Below are 13119 nucleotides of genomic sequence, written 5' to 3' on the forward strand. Positions count from 1 at the left end.
ATATATACATGAAAATATAGAGAGAGAACAGATAATTCTGGCGAGCATAAAGCAAATAAAGACATCTTCCACTTTTCCACTCAGGATCCACAAGGAGTAATTTAATGTGGAGGGGGAAAACCCCTATTCACAGTAGGAATACACTCCTGTTGGCTCCTGTCATGAGGTAACAGCATGCCCAGATGGCATGTGAGTTCATGCATGATGGCCAAAGCTCAGTGTCCTTGAGACTGTGAGCCTGGACATGGCAGGTCAGCACCCCACAAGGAAAACCTAGGGGTCTCTAACACTAAGCTAGGCCCGCTGTGAGGTGCTGAAATGCTTGGGGGTAGGAAACATAGTAGCCTCAGTGCAGTTGGAGTTTGCTTTCTGCTTGTCTGCCTAAAAAAGCAGATGTCCAGGGAAGCACTGAGATATTGTTTTCCTGAAATGGGGGTGATAAGCCTAACAAGCTTGACATTTTTCTTCTACTCTTAGAAAAAGGAAACCCCATTGACCATTTCCTACAGAGACTCAAATGAAGTTATGTGTCCAGGAAAAGATAGAAACTTCTGAGCCTGAGATATCATGAATATCTGTAGATGCGCCCTTTGCCTCAGTCATGAAACTCCCACACCAGAGATCACAAGCCTCAGGCAGCTCTGGCTGAGTCTGGCCTCTGGGTCTCTGAGGACAAGCTCTGAGAGATTCTAAACTGCTGTCAAGTTCTCAAAGCAACTGAACATAAGAGAAGACAAGGAATAAGAGGAAAGCGACCTCATTCTCCTCCTGTCAGTCCTAGACAGGAGTCAGGCCTTCATCGTGGCAAAGCAGTCACTGGAGTGTCACCTCCAAAACGCTCTCTTCCGCATCTCTGCCTCTGGCCATCCCATTTGGTCAGCTATCCAAGAACCCTGCCCAAGACTTTCAAACTGAGTTTTATAATAACAACAACAACAACAAAAATCAAATAAAAAATAGCTGTGTGAATATTCAACTGCAGATGTCTGAGATAGGTTACAGAAAGAGTGTTATGCTATGCTTTCTGTCAGGATCTTATGTGGCTAAATAACACTGAAAGAGATTTATTGACCAATAAGAAAATTTTAGGCTGGGGAGAAATTTTCTGCACAAGAACCTGAGTTCTACTCCCAGTATCACCTGTCCCACATGACTGCTGGGTAGAGCCCTGGATGCCCCCCACACCTCTGGAGTGACCCTAGTGGGACCCAGCACTCTTAGGCCCATGCAGTATGGCATGGCCAGGCCTGAATATTGAGCTTTTCAGCTTGACTAAGTATAACCAGGAATAGCCCTGGGCCTTTTGAGCACTGGCTGGGTGCACCCCCACCCCACAAGGAAAAAAAATAAAGTGTTATATATTCCCGTGTGGAAAACATAGCAGGTTCATAGGCTGAGGAGATAACTCAAAGGAATGAAGTATATGTCTTGTGTCACCAAGGTTCCAAGTTTGATCCCTGGTATCAGATGCACCTACCTTCCCAGCACCTCCAGGCTCGGTATAGCTGGGAGTCACCCTTCCTGGGCTCTGCCATGGGGAGGCCTCCTCAAGATAGCTGGGCACAAAACAGTATCAGTCTTTCTTGTGGATGGAGTAGGAATGAAAGAAGAGAAAAAAGGGAGAATGCGGGACAGGGGTGGGGAGGGGAACATAAGTTGGGGAAGGAAACCCCAGAACAACTGCAAGGAGTAACGTGTCTGTCACAAAGGCAGGCTGGGGGGCAAGAGGGAAATTGAAGACATGTGTGGAGAAATTTGTGCTGAAACACTGTATGCCTGAAACTCAATCACAAATATGTTTCCCTGGGAAGTTGGTAGAATAAGAGATTATTTTTACTGTCTCATTTTCTTTATATAAAAGTTTTTCAAAGTACCTGTGTTTTTAAAATAAAAATGGATTACAGAACTAAAACCAGAAGCAAGTTTATAAATGTCATTCACAGAAACTGCTCCACACCCCTGAAATGTTTGTCTGGTAGAGATGGGCAAAAGTTTGGATGGCAGATCCAAGTGCCATAAATAAGACTAACCACCCCCTTAGCTAGCCGCAGTCCTCCATCAGGAGACAGCTGCCCCTAGAAAGCCTCCAGGAAGAGGGACCACAATCATCCCACTTTGGGGAAACAAGCTCAACTTCCCTTCTTAGCAGGTGGTGAGAAAATCACTTGGCATTGGCAGGCAGCAGGTGTAATGCTGACCTCGGCATCAAAAGACAGAAATAATTCATGGGTGCTTCATACCCTTGCCAAAAAAATAGGATCCAAGTTTAGAATCATGTAGCAAGGGCAGGGACCATATTTTTTTTCTCTACCAAAAGTTAAGACATATAATATGACTAGTGTCCTTCAAGTCTGAGGGTCAGCAAACCACAAATCCCATCACCTGTTTCTGTAAATAACATTTATTGAGACACAAACATGCTCACTTACTTACAAACTGTCAACAGCTCCTGTATTTGCATATGTACTATCCATGACTGACAGATAATGGACAATGACACCTGGTACAAGTAGGTCTTTTTTCATCAAGCAAATTCTAACCTTTCCTAGGAAGCCTGGTGTCTCAGGCACCTCTCACCCACCCCCATCCCAACCTTTGACTGACCACACAGGTGGCAGGTGGTGCTGTCTGTACTCAAGAACCAACAGAACTGCAAGAAAACAAACTAGGACCTAACATGGAGGCCCACAGCTATAGAGTTTTTGCTATACTAGAAATACAGTAGTAATTTTTCAAAAGTCAAATCATTGGGTTGAGGTGAAAAGTTATATTCTATAATAATTTCCAGGAAATTATTCTGAAATACCACCCACAAGAGTACTGAGCGCCAACCAAATACCAGGCAGAGTACTAGAATATTCCACAATACTAGAATATTCCACAAGTAGCTCAAACACATTCTCTTTCTTTTAGATTATTTAGGGCTTTTGTGTTTATTTTTCTACATTCTGGTGCTAAGGGGCTACTCCTGGCTGTGTTTGAGGGTTGATCCCATTAGTGCACAAAGAACATATGGTGCCAGGGATCAAACCAGGAGCTACTGCATGCCACTCATGCTCTCAGCCCAATGAGCCATTTCTAACAGTATTCTTAATTTCAATTCTGCTGGCTTTTGGGCAATATATCTTACCCTTGAATAAGCCTCTCTCCCAAGCTCAGTTTATTCAAACCATAAGTGCAGCATGTGTTACATCCAAACATGAGCACAAGCTGGGGGTAGCAAGAGGTCCAGATAAGATCCCCCATCTCCAAAACACATCTCAGGGTTTCATACTTAGTTTTTCAACATCTTCCTCTCAGATTTAATATTTCAATGAAATGGTAATAATAACAATGAAATGGTAATAATAACAAGGAAGCTTCCATTTCTTACTCCTCTTCTTGTGTGGTATTTCATTCTCTGACTCCTAATCCTGAAAGGTATTATTGTCCACATTCACTGAAAAGATCATTCAAGCTCAGCAAGGAAAGAGATCTCCTTTAAGTCCCCATGCTGGCGAATGCTGGCCAAGCATGCCATCTGACTCCAGACTCCAATCTTTTACTGCCCAGCAGGTAAGAAATCTACCCAGGTCAACAATTTGTTTTTAAATCAATAGGCACTTGATGGGAGACATAAGCAAGGTTCACTCCCCAAAAAATATGCCCATCTGGCTACAGAAAATTCTGAGTCATAAAAATCATAAAACCAGCTAGATAGGCCATCTGGAAAGCTCCTCAGCTCCAGGGCTGGGAGGTGTCTTGCTTTCCATCCCCCAGAAATCAAGGCAAACTGGATTTTGGAGCCAGGTCCACCTCAGACACCTGTGATGACAAGATGCAGAACCCCCCAAGGATGCTACGCTAGAGTCAGAAGATGCCTGAGTCTTGCCATATCAATACTGTCCTCTCCCTGATCAGCAGCATGGTCAATGACCTGCACTACCTGGTGTGGATACCTGTACACGTCAACAGTACAGGGGTAAAATTAATGCAACCTATCACTGCACAGGCAATGGGCAACTTATTGATATTAAAGCTGTATGCAAAATGCCAACCAATTTTTAATCAATGAGTAAATCCAAATGAAGGAGGAATATCGAGACAACCTACTCATGGAGAAGGAAGAGGGAAAAACAGACTGCAGGAGAGGAAAGGGAAACTGCAGGAGGAGGTGACTGTTACTTCACAAACTTTCCCTCTCCTCAGCCTACAAAACCAAAGCCATGTGCTTTGGCATGGCCTGCAAAGCCTTTCAAGATGTGACTATAGGAGTTGGAGAGATAGTACAGCAGGTGGGACGCTTGCTTGCATGCTGTCAACCAGAGTTTGGTACCCAGGAACCCATGTGGTTCCCTGAACACCACCAGGAGTGATTCCTGAGTGCAGAGCCAGGAGTAACCCCTGAGTATCTCCAGGTGTGGCCCCAAAACAAACAAACAAACAAAAAATGTTACTCCAGCTTCATCTCCCATCCCTTTTTGCTCCAGTGCTTTAACCAAAATTAATCCCCACCACATACATTTCCCTGCTTCCAAATGCTGTTCCCTCCTCCCCTGGATTTTTTGGTGTTTTTTAATTTTGTTTTTGGGTCACACACAGGTGTGTTCAAGGCTTACTCTTGGCTCTGGGCTTAGGAATTACTCCTGGCAGTGCTCAGGGGATCATATGAGATATCAGCATCAAACCCTGGTCAGCTATGTGCAAGGCAAGCACCCTACCCACTATACTATCTCTCCACACCCCCACAACCCGCCCCCCTCAGCCAGACATCTCTAATACTCTAAATTATCTTATCTTTTGGGGTCAGAGAGATATACATCAGGCAGGGGTTTCACCTTGCTTGGGGAGGCTCCCTGGCATACGATATGGTCTCCCGAGCCATGTCTGGAGTGATCCCTGAGCTCAGAGCCAGACAGAAAGTCTGAGTACTGCTAGGTATGGGAAAAATTGAAATAAACTTTAAATTATCCTATCTGTTGATGCTAAGTCCCCTCCAGAATCCAGTAAGACATCAAGAGTCTGGTCATCTCCCCTACCACATGGAGAGTGTCTGCAGAGAGGGGACCCTTTTCACCACTTCTATCTCCTCCACAGGATCCACAGGGCACCTCATCCACAGGAATCTAAAATCTGCATGCATGCAGAGTGCACCCCAGCTCCAAGCTTCTTAAACAACTCCATGTGGGGTCACATAAGTTTCAAAACACTTATGTTAAAATACATTTCTTATGACTTATTATCATTAAAAGTTTGATGTGCACATGTGTTTTATAAGTCTATATACCTGGATCACGTAGAATTTTCTTGGGTGGAAGGGACTGACAGTGGGAACGTCTAAGACATCCTGTTCTGGCTTACTGAGCCAAGATGCTCATCTAAGAAAGCAGAACTAGAAATAACTATGGTTGCTGAGTGTCAGGAACTGTTCTTTCTGTCCAAAGCCAGCACCCTGCTTTGGTGGGCTGGGGGAAGAAATGGAGAAATGTGATTTTCCTAAGAGTGGAGTCAGTGGGAATCTGCTTCACATACATACAGGGGAGAGGGACACACCCACACAGGACATAGTTACCCCATAGCTGCATTCTTTCATCCCACCCCTTGATTCCAAAAAGATTGAAGGGGTCAAGATGAGGGGTGGTGAGGGGGACTGAGTAGGGTGGCAAGCAGGTCTGGACCTGGGCCATGAGTCCAGGCAAGCATGAACAGTACAGCAGGTCTGAGCTGTAGTGCGCTACCAGTCCCTCAGCAAATGCTGACTGTAAAGTCCTTGGAGACCAACCCCCTTTCTTCCTCAGAAAGATGCGTATAAGCTTCAACAGTTGTGAAACAGTAGCCACCGGTAGGTCACAGGGAAATCTATTCTCATGTTCTCCCGCTGCTGAGAAAATGTGCCAGAGAGAAAATGTGCCAAGCAGAGATCAAATACTGGGCAGGGCACAACCTCAGGCTCTGGATTTGAACTATTTCTGGGCTTGTATCCCCAAGGCCTCTCAGAACCCAGAAGAGAGCAGGGATATTATGACCAGGCACTCCAATTCCTGGACACCAGAGTAACAAGCTAAGGCTGACAGAGGAGGGAAAATGGTCTGGCCTGGGCTCCAGGCCTACCATGAACCCACCACCTGTGACCCCAGCCCACCAGTTCTCCTCTTTTGTGCATATGGAAAGGAGCTGAATAACTGAGATGGATCCTCAGTTCCCCAAAATAGGAATAAGGTCCTTTGTCCCTTTAGCACAGAAGTCTAAAACCACAAGAACAGCACTGAGCTGGTGTGAAAACTTGGATTTAATGGGATCTATAAAGAATTATGCCTAAAAGAATTCAAATATTAGGCTGGGGACATAGTACAGGAATCAGGCACCTGAGGTCAATCCCTGGCACCACGTGAAGCCTGTATATTGACAGGTGTGGCCGTGATGGTCCCAGGGACTACAGAACCCAACAGCACTGCATCCTTGGACCCTGCTTGCACTGAATGGAAGGGAGGGAGGGAGGATAGGAGAGACGGAAGGAAGGGAGAGAAGGAAGGAAGGGGGGAGGGGGAGGGGGAGGGAGGATGGAAGGGAGAATGGAAGGAAGGGAGGGAGGGAGGGAGGGAGGGAGGGAGGGAGGGAGGAAGGAAGGAAGGAAGGAAGGAAGGAAGGAAGGAAGGAAGGAAGGAAGGAAGGAAGGAAGGAAGGAAGGAAGGAAGGAAGGAAGGGAGGAAGGGAGGGAGGGAAAAGGCAGACAGGCAGGCATTCATTCATTCTGTGAAAACAGCAAGTGTGGAGGGGCAGATTTGGCTTCTCAGGGGCTGAGAGGGAGAAATCACAAGAAAAACATCTCTGGGAAAATCCAGAAGGATGCAGTACCCATCCTTCTTCATATATCCTTCTCTGGGCACAATCCTGTCCAGTCACTCCTGCCCACCTCCTTTCACGCTGCCCATAGCCTGTTTCTCAGGCCTCAGCTCCAGAGCTTCTTTCTTTGTAGAAACCACACTCATCTCTCAGTGCTCATCTCCTTGGCCTCCTCAACTCTGTTCTGGTAGGACTGTAGGCTCTCCATCTGGGCTCTGAGAGCAGAGGGCAGAACCCCCTTCAGTCTTGGATTGGACATTCTGTATTCAGCCTGCATGCATGCTAGTGCTGGGCAGGTTCCTTCACTTGCAGGTATGGTCCTCCAGGCTCCACTGGGCTTCATGAGTCATGGGGGCTAAGGGAACCCTTCCTAGACTGAACATAACTGTTCACTAAAAATCACAGGAAGCATCATACCAAGTGCTCCTGATCCTGATCACACTCTGATAAAATGCCACAGAGACTAAATTTATAGGGACAGATTACACAGACCTCTATGAGAAAAGAAGTAAACTCATCCCCATCTTCTCCCTAGCCCAGTCCCCTCACCTTCCTCATACCTTCCCTTCCCCTAGGCCAAATTGGCCCAGACACATGCTTGAGGTCAGGACCCCAAGCCTTGTTCACCTTCATATTTACCTTAATGCCATTCTCCAAGCAAATAATCTGTAATTGTTGAATGAGGAGTCCATAAATCCACCCCATATCTCAAAGTGAGCTTTTCTTCAAGAACAGGATGTAGAGGGGCACCAGCCCTTAAGGTACCCAGGAATTCTCCAGTTTAGCCCTTTAGTCCCTGCCCAGTTGGAAATGGAGGATAGTTTTTGGCAGTTTTGGTTTATGGGTCACACCCAGTAGTGCTCAAGGCTTACTCCTGACTCTGCACTAAAGGATCACTCCTGGGGCCGGAATGATAGCACAGCGGGTAGGGCATTTGCCTTGCACGCAGCCGACCCGGGTTCAATCCCCGGCATCCCATATGGTCCCCCAAGCACTGCCAGGAGTAATTTCTGAGTGCAAAGCCAGGAGTAACCCCTGAGCATCGCTGGGTGTGACCCAAAAAGCAAAAAAATAAAATAAAAAAATAAAGGATCACTCCTGGTGGGGCTCAGGGGACCATGTGAGGTGCCAGGGAACTAGCCCATCTTGGCCACATGAAAAGCAAGTGCCCTAACCACTGTACTATTGTTCTGGTACCAAGGGATAATTTTTAAAGTAAGTCAAGGGTTCTTGAGACAAGAACAAATTACTTTTTTTCTATTTTTTGTGCGTCACACCTGGCGATGCAGAGGGGTTGGTTACTCCTGAATCTGCACTCAGGAATTACTCCTGGCAATGTTCAGGGGACCATATGGGATGCTGGGAATCGAACCCAGGTCGGCCGCGTGCAAGGCAAATGCCCTACCCACTGTGCTATCACTCCTGCTCCAAGAACAAATTTATTTCAACTACCACAGATCTATGAGACACTGACACACTGAGCTAAGTGCAACATACTCCACTTATTTATGATCTCCACATGTACATGTTGAAAATAAGTTATAACCAAGTACAAAGAGATAAAAGGGATTTTCATAGTAATTTTAGATTTGAAATATTCTGTGGGTCCTTGTCCTCAGAGCAAAGTTTGAGGGGCCTGAAACCCCACTTCAAATTGTTTCTGGAAGGCCATGGACACTATTAAATGAAGGGAAAAAAAAAAAAACCTCTCAGAAACATCTTACTTAGGGTTCTGATGCTGGGGCCAGGAGACTTCCCACTCTAAGAGACTTCCCCACTCACACACTCTCCCCTCCACGGGCTCACCCAACTAAGCCCCTGCTGTTATTCAGCAGGAATGTTGGGACTATTTCCAGATGACACTGTCACATCAAGACAACGCTAAATATTCCTGCCTAATTTTGTACACAGCTCTTATTTCAACTGATAAAGATAAATGAGTTAGTATCCAAGGCTCTTGACAGAAAATTATTCCAAGTATGGAGCTTCCCAATAGTTTCTTTTTGATAAAGAAGTGACCTCCCTGTCCAGATCCCTTCCTAAAAGCAGCAAAGGAGGACTCAGAAAGATAGTACAGCAGATAAGATACTTGCCTTGCAGAGCAGCTGACCCCAGTTCAATCCCCAGCATCAAATACGGTTCCCCGGACACTGCTAGCAGTAGTCCCTGAGTGCAGAGCCAGGAACAAGCCAAGAGCACCACTGGATGTGGCCCCAAAACAAAAAAAAAATTAAAATAAAGGCAAGAAAGAATAACAACACCCAAGGACCCTTCTAGCTGACCCAAAGAGCTCTCCAATTGACCAACGAATGTTAAGGAGAAATCCTGATACATCTTCATAAGTTCAATTAACAACAAAAAAGGGAAGGACTGGGAAATGCTCCCTTGACCCATGCAATAATCATTGCTTTTCAGCTTTCCTACATTCTAGTCAGTTTCGGACTTCAAAGTTTGAGGCATAAATTGCAGGTTAGACTGAAGGCCAGATTTAGGCTCAGAAGTAAATATTTCTCTGCACACAAAGCAAGGGCTCAGTGACACGAATGCTTTGATCAACTAGAAATGAACTCCACAAATAGCCCCTGTGTCCAAGCTGCACAGTTATACTCCGCTGAAATGCAGCCAGACCCTCACTCCCTCATACCCAAAGGTCTGGGTCCTACCTCATCCTAAACACTAGAGACCTCTGCAAAAAGCATCACCTTGTAAAGATTGCTTGTGGATTACTATGTCGGCTTTTCTGCCAACGTGCACATGGCTTAAACTTATATGCTCCCGAGTACAGTGCCAGGGGTGAGCCCTGAGTACCGCTGCATTTAGCCCAACCTCCCTCCCCCAACAAATGCGCCATGACAATGTCATATACAAATCCCCATCCCCCAGTCTCATAAAATTCACAAAGACTCCAGACTGACCAGCCACTGCTATGCAGCAGGCACAGAAAATGCTCACAGGTTTCTAGCTCCTCTTTCATCTCCCACAGGTGCAGGTGGGGTCATTACGGCCCAGTCTGGTGACTTCATCAGGTGCAGGACAGGAGCTCACTACTCTCTAGACTGGGCAAACTCCTGTTCAGTCTTTCCTCTGTGGTTCTCAGTCAAGAGTAAATCCACCCTTGAAGCTTCAGTTGACAATATCTGCAAACATCTCTGGTTGTTCTAACTGATGTGGGTATTGGGGTGGGGGCAGGCTACAAAGAAAAGAGACCTGGGAAGCGTCACACATCCTACAATACACAGGAGCCCAGCCCCATTCCCACAGGAAAGAATTATCCCAAAAGGCAACAGCTCTAAGAGAGAGCCTCATTTTCAGGGACACACTGAGAAGACCACCTGATCTGCTTTTCCTTTGAGGTGACCAAAGCCAAGTTCCAAATTATAACCACCCTACCTGGTCTGCAGGATTTGCAAGGCTGAAGGGAATGCCAGAAGTCACTAGTCACCGCCAAAAGATGCTGCTGTGAGCCAGCAGCCCCCCCCCCACTGTTTCTTCCATGTTGGGCTCCCAACAGAATGACCCCCCTTCCCCAATGCCCCCCTCCCTCATCTACTGCAGAAAACTGGTAAACTGGCAGCCATGCATGCATAAGTCCTTAGCAACAAGGTTGGCTTGGAGTGCCCAGCTCTCCGTCTTCTATCACACACATCCCAGGACCTAATCTGTGGGGACAAGTTTTCCAGGAGGACTCTAGGCCTGGCCATGGCAGAGAGGCAGCACCTAAGTCTCTAACTCTTACTCGTAGCAGCAAGATCTGCACAAGCCCCACCTCAGCCCCCACCGGTTTAGGCTGCAAAGGTTGAGACCGCTGTAGGGAGGGGGCCCACGTGGGTAAAGGGAGAGTTTCAGTGAATAATACCAAACCACATACCACCCCCAGGGCTCGCGAAAAGGAGCTAGAAGCACCAAGAGAAGCGAATGGAGGAAAGGATCAAGCAGACCCCCCCCCCCCTTCCAAAATCACCTCAAGAAGCCCTACGGGGAAATGCTAGGACTGACTCCATCCAAAGGAGTCGAAATCCTGAGACAATCCTGCAGCGCCCGGGCTCCACGCCCTGAGACACAGCGAAGACGGTCGGGAAGTGAAGGGAAAATATGATCACGAAGAAACAGACAGGGACGCGGCGCCGGCAATGCGGGGGTTCGGCAGCGGGCGCGTTCCAGGCACCCCCAGGCTCCGGCGCGATTCCCCGCCCCTCGGCCGGTCCCGCAGGCTGAGGTGAGCAGGGGCTTAGGACACGGCCACCCCCGGCCCGCCTCCTGAGGCGCGCCCACGGCGCCCGGACTCGGGGCTCGCGGCGACGGAGACCCGCAAGGGGGCGTCTGCGCTGTCACTTGTGGAGAACGTCAGAAGGGTTCCGGCGGCAGGTGAGCCCAGCTCGGGCCACAGGCAGATGGCGCCCAGGGCACGCGGCGGCCTACGAGTAGCAGCCTTACCCGGCTGCCCGGAAGCTGGGATCCACGGTCACCTCCGCGCCGCCTCAGCGAGCCCGCCGCGGGGTTAGCTCACGGCACGCGCCAGCGATCTGTTTACCAACTGGCCCGCGCAGGGGGAACCTGTGTCTGCGGGCCCGCCTCCAGGCTGCTCCCATAGGCTGCGAAGCCGCCTGTCAACCGAACGCGCGCGGCGCGTGAAGCGTGCAGAGCCCGGGCCCTCGGCCTGCAGCCAATCGGAACCGGGAGAGGAGCGAAGGCAGCCAATAGGAAGCCGATCCTGCGCGCAGGCCTTCCCTCCGCGCGGCCTTTCCTCTAGTTGGGAGCACTAAGACTGGGGTCTTGGCTCTTGGGTGGCCGCACCTGAAGTACTTGTATCTGTCTTATATCTTCCCCCGGCGGTCGCCTCCGCGTCTATACTCGCTGGGTTTCGAACCGGTGTAGGGGAGAGGAGAAGCGTTGAGGGAACTGAAGGAACTAAAGCGGGCTCGAGGGAATTGCGGCTAGTTGGCGGTCTCGGAGGTCGGTCCTGTTCCTCCCTTAAGGTGCTGATTGCCGCGCCCCCGTTTCCACACAGGGGCGCCTAGGGAGAGGAGAGGATTGCGGCCCCGCTGACTGGAGGCCAGCCCGCTTGATCGCTGTTCTCTCCTCGGCCTCGGCGTGTGGGCTTGGGTGGGCGTGGCTCGGGCTGCGTGGAGCGCGGGTTCGGCGGACACGCACCGCTCTGACGCAGCTGCTGCTGCCTCCGCCGCACCGAGAGCCGCTTAGCGCTCGTGGGGCGGAGCCAGGCTGAGGGTGAGCGGGTCCGGCCGCGCTGCTCATAAAATATTCCAGCCAAGGAATACCTTTTGGCTTTCTGAAAATGGGTATAGTGTTAGAGAATGAAAGTTATATAGTGATGCGTTTAAGGTGGAGTGGGGAAGGTGAGGGGTGGGCGTTTATGAAATCCAGAAGTGTGTGTGTTGCCCTACATTCTACAGGAACTTAGACATACCTTCCTCGCCTGAATCAGCTCCCCCATTCATCTTCACTTTAATTAGAAAGTTTATTTTTAGAAACAATTAAGCAGATCATTGAGTCTCAAGTAACTCTGCCCTAAACTGTACAGGGATAAGAGCTAGGAACTTGGCCTGAGGAGAACGATCGGCGCTCTCACTCTCTTGCTCTTTATCAAGTCCCACGGGTTAGATGCTGAGAGCGTGTCCGTGATTTCCCTCCCACATTAACTGCATATAACCTGGATTCCACAAACCCCTGACAGCTTAGGGACCTCACGCCTGCCCATGGGATAATGGATTCCTGGGTTCATTCTGCTTGTCGCTATTTACAAACTACTCAGTCAGGCTTCCACTGGAAGAGAGGGTGTAATTTTAATCCTGCTCTGTGCACCTGTGCACGTTAAAAATCCTACCCATGTAGGGAGGGAGTTGGTTTTCTCCATACAACTCCATGCAGCCTGGAGGTGGGCCCACAGACACAGGTTCCCCCGGCGGGCCAGTTGGTAAACAGCTTTATTCCTTCCAGCAGTGCCAAGGTTATTTTAAAAGAACCTGAGAGGTAGGGAATATTTACTATAGAACAGGTCCTCATCCCCCAGCCATTCTTTACAAAGAAGGCATCTTCAACAGGATATGATATTGAACTTACTCATTAAATAAATTCATTTAAAGATTAAATTATTTGTTGTGAAATGAGTCTGCTAAAAACATCTCTACTGACCTGACTTTTTTTTTATATTGCAAATTCCCCCTTTCTTGGAATTTAAAATTCCCACAAGTTAGTATTTAGTAGATGTTTTGAGAGTCCTTACATATTTGAAATAATAAACTTTTCCAGATGAAATAGTACATAGTATGTATAGCATTA

General features: G+C 48.2%; 1 protein-coding gene across 3 annotated transcripts in view; it reads right to left on the reverse strand.

The window, feature by feature from the left end:
* COQ8A (coenzyme Q8A) overlaps positions 1–11895 on the reverse strand; it is a 31771-nt gene extending 19876 nt beyond the window's left edge. The window contains exon 1 of one of the 3 annotated variants that reach the window (XM_055146940.1): positions 11617–11895. The gene's annotated coding sequence lies outside the window, so the exon portion shown is untranslated. Of the gene's footprint in view, positions 1–10783; positions 11150–11256; positions 11584–11616 lie in introns of those variants that run through there. The other 2 variants (XM_004605525.2, XM_055146941.1) reach the window with 2 other exon arrangements.
* Between the last annotated feature and the right edge of the window lie 1224 nt (positions 11896–13119).

The sequence above is a fragment of the Sorex araneus genome, chromosome 9, assembly GCF_027595985.1.
Source record: "Sorex araneus isolate mSorAra2 chromosome 9, mSorAra2.pri, whole genome shotgun sequence".
NCBI classification, from domain to species: domain Eukaryota; kingdom Metazoa; phylum Chordata; class Mammalia; order Eulipotyphla; family Soricidae; genus Sorex; species Sorex araneus.